Source organism: Pteropus vampyrus, unplaced genomic scaffold (assembly GCF_000151845.1).
Source record: "Pteropus vampyrus isolate Shadow unplaced genomic scaffold, Pvam_2.0 Scaffold3, whole genome shotgun sequence".
NCBI classification, from domain to species: Eukaryota; Metazoa; Chordata; class Mammalia; order Chiroptera; family Pteropodidae; genus Pteropus; species Pteropus vampyrus.
Window position 1 is genome coordinate 21,592,796 of NW_011888784.1, and position 4,600 is coordinate 21,597,395.

Genomic DNA, 4,600 nt, shown 5'->3' on the forward strand with positions numbered 1-4,600 from the left:
TATTTCATTTAGCTTTATCTCCCAATTTTCTGCCTTGTTCCCTCTATGCTAAGATTAAGGCCAGTATTTGTACCCCTCTCTTCCGAAATTTTGATGCCTTTTATATGATCTTAGTTTGCCTTGAAAGCTGCCTTCTAATGACTAAAACTCCCTGACCAAGATATATTCATCTTCCTCATATTACTTCAATTGCTGCATCACTTATAAAATCTTTCTGGTAACATTCTCTATGCAAAGTTAAGCATTCTTTCTACATCTTATTTCTAATAGTCTAGAACAAACAATAACTAGTGCCTCACTTGCAAGACATTCACAAACATGAGAGAACCCTGGACAAATGTCTACCAACATCTTCTGCAAAATGTTTCTGAGGATCTCCTATGTTGTAGCATATATTTGCAGATTACTGACTGGTGAATAGTATTAGAGTGTAATTAGTAGACCACAACGTGTTTGTCCGTTGCTCATTTATGAACATTTGGATTGTTTCTAGGTTATGGCTATTATGAATAGTACTGCTATGAGCATTAACATCTATGTCTTTATTTAGACACATTTTCACCTTTCTTGGGTAGATTCCTAAAAGTTAAATTGCTAGTTGTATGGTTAAGTTTATGTTTAATATTTTATTAAAAAGATGCAGTTTAAGTAAGCAGAGCACTGAGGGATTTTAGGGCAACAAAACTGTTCTGTGATGCAGCCGTGGGAAATACATACCATTATACATTTGTCTAAACCTATAAAACACCAAGAATGAACTCCAGTGTAAACTACAGTCTTTTATCTTTGGTGATTATGATGTGTCAATGTATGTTCATCAATTGTAACAAATGTCCCACTCTGGTGGGGGATGCTGATAATGGAGGAGGCTATGCATGTTGGAGGCAGAGGGTAATGGGAAATCACTGTACCTTCCTTTCAATTTTGCTGTGAACCTAAAACTACTCTAAGAAAGTCAAGTCTGTTAAAAAAAAAAAAGATGCAGAGCATGTGCTCCATCCAGAGCTACCTGGGACCAGATGAGTCAGAGTGTCTAATTCTTAGATTCACTACCCAAAAGCAGCTTGAGGTATAAAAACATATATTTAGATACCTAGTGATAATTTGAATTCCGTCTGCTGAATTATTTGATTTTTTACATATGTGGTTAAAGACTCAAGTGAGGAAAAGAAGTGCTACATGTTGGGCCTTCTCAGAAATCTCATCATTCAGAGTGTACTATTTATATGTTCCAATTTATAAAATGTTTCATATTTACTGAAATTAATATGTGCTTATTTTTTCCCATGTTAGGCTCTCAAAGTACAGGTTTTTAATTCGACCCCCAAACTCTATGACAGCTATAAAAGTTATTGCAATATGAACATATAAGGTATTTTTTTAGTTCCCCATTTTATAATTGAAGCCCCTCCTAGAATATCCTCTAAGTCTGGACTAATTTATTCTCAAGGACCACTAAAAACCTGGCATCTTGGGGTGCATTTACTGTTATCCTGACAATTCCATGTGCATGTCTCCCACATTGATTCTTCAATTTCTGTACCACACATCAATTATAGCATTTACTGAATCACACTGCTCTCATGTATGAAGTACTTGTCAGCAACTTGAGGCAGAAGTCATGGATGATTTGTATTCTTAATCACTTGAGCCTGGCATAATGATTAGGGCATAATTCATCCTAATAAAAATCCTATAAAGAATATTTGAAGAACTGAACAGACATATGCTGCAGTTAAAAGCTGTAATAGGAACCGATGCGAATAAATTCTAGTCACTGAAGTTGGTACAACTCACACAGAACTATTTAGGGTGGAATCTGTTATTACATGATTCTCATAAACCACATCATGTTCAAGTGGCTTCACCTAAAATTTATGAATACTTTCTGCCATGACAAAAATAATCAAAATAACCATAACCATCACAAACCTTTAAACTTTTTTATTCTCTATCAAGAGTAAGGCACTTTACCAAGCCTTGATGGCTGACATATTTTACCCCAATAGAGCACTGCTATAATTTTCAAGACAGAACTATATATTAAGATACAAATGATAATATAACCTAATATGTACCAAGTAACATACAAGTGTCAGGAAGAGAAAAGTAATAAGGTAAACATTACATTATTCCATTCCTGTGAGATTTTTATAGTCTTTTAGTTATAGCCAATATCTACCTAAACGAGCAATTTCAAATCTCTAGTCCATGAGTAAAACTTTCTAAATAATTATAGCCTTTTCAATATAATTCCTATCAGGCAAGTCTCATTTCCTTCATCTTTCTTATAATGTACCAGAGAAATTTAATCTGACCCATTTGGTACAATATTAAAATAACATTTAATATTTCGCCTTAATGCCCAAATTATTTAACCAGAGAAGTAATGAAATTCACTATTTAATAAAAACATTTATTATGAATATTGTATGTAATCCCTTAATTTTTCTTAATTTTATTTATGCTACAAGGAATTATAAACCATAATGTGCCTGACCATGACTTCTTTTATAATTAATTAAATTATGTGATTAAATGTCTCATTTGTGGTAGTAATTATTTCATATTGGGTCTATTAAATTTTTTGGCCGTGAATATTTTTGTGAGCATTTGAAACAAACTGCTTTACCCTCCTATCTGTCAAATGTTGATGGATTTTAATTCAACAAGGATTTTAAATCCACTATAGTATTTAAATTTTACTACAAAATGGAGGGTTTATGTATACGTACTCTGTATGAATATGAATTTTAGGTTGCTCATTTAGAAATCAGACTCACAACAATATAATAATAAGTAGCAGCAATAAGTAACATGAAGATACAAGTATAAATATGGATATGGGAATTGATACAAATATAGTGGTTAGAGAAACAGATAAAGATGGATATAACATTTGCACTATCTGGTGAATATCTTAATCCAAAAACATAATAAAAATCATGATAAAATTTCTTGAGAAATACTAGATGTTGAACCAACAAAGATGAATTATGGTTAACACATTAAGCCTTGAATAGCAGTTATTGGGGATTATACCTGGACATGTCCATGTCTTCGAACATTTAGCTTCCCTCCTGCCCATCATATTCTGGAATATTTCATGGGAATCTATCAGAATCAAATATTAGACTCTAGACTCTGGTGGGTGCGCACATAACAAAAAGGAAGTCCTCAAGGCTCACCTTAGACCTTTTCATATATAATTTCACTACAAGTATGATCTGTTTTTGTCTCACGGCCCTTGGTGAATTTGCCTCATTCTATGGTTTCGAGGAGGAGTGAGGCATAAATCATTTCTCTTCTCAGCTCCTTTAACCAGTTGGAATCTCTGGGAAACAAATGTTGAGATGGAATAGAAATGCAAATGGTTTATTGGGAAGTAACCCCTACTGAAGGAAAGGGAAAGGAAGCAGGTTTGGGTGGGGCTGACATCAGATTGCAGTTCAGACCTGATGAACTATTTGCCATCCCAATGGGGAGCTTATTAGCAGAATCCAACCATGCTTAGTCACTGGCTTTGGAAAAGCCCTTAGAAGACCATAATATCAGTTCGAAACCTGAGGTAAATAATCAGTGACCTCACAGGTAGAAGTTATCAGCTAATCAATAGTCCTTGCAGGAAGGTAGCAAGTACTTTCCTGAAGAATGATCTGAGCAGCACAGTTCCATGTCTGTCATCTTCTTGAATGGAACCTTGATTATAGTGTCCTATTTCAAGATTCAAAATCGTGTTGTTTCAATTCCAAAGAAGAGCAACGCTAAAGATTCACGTCTCTCCATATCACTCTCCTCAAAACAGACATCATAGAAGCTATCCCCATGCCCCCACGGCTCCTGTCTGCTCCACTTGCCAACATGGAGGACGGCTTTTCCTAATAAATAGTGCTTCCTGCACCCACTGCTTTTTTTGGTGATTTTATTTATTTATTTATTTATTTATTTTTGCAAAAAGGAAGAGGATGGCTTTCTTTTTATTTGCAAGATTGATACCATCTGTGTCACACAAATATGTCAGCCCTGACCTCAGTAGCTGAAAATCTGCATTTATACCCATTTTACCACCAATTTCTGGATACCTATATAAATAGACATTCGAGCCCTCTCATATGAATCTCACAGCTGGCTGAGACCACAGCATTAAGAGACTTGGGGCTTTGTTGGGGTCGATACTAATTTGTTTGAAGTTAATTATGTCTTTATCTTTCATAATTTTCTTACATTTTTTATTTTTTTAATTTATTTTTATTAAAAAATAGTCGACATACAATATCATTAATTTCAGGTGTATGACATAGTGATTTGATATTGATAAGCCTTACAATGTAATCACCACAGTAAGTCTAGTAACCATCTGTCACCATGGTATTACAATATTATTGACTATTTTCCCTATGCTATAAATTACATCCCTGTAATTTATTTATTCTATTCTCTTCCACCTTTTCATCCATCCCCCCGCCTTGTCCGTATCTATGAATCAGTTTCTGTTGCGTTTTTTTGGTTTTTGATTCCACACATAAGTGAAATCATACAATAATTGTCTTTCTCTACCTGACTTTATTTCACTTACTGTAATACGCTCAAGATTTATTCA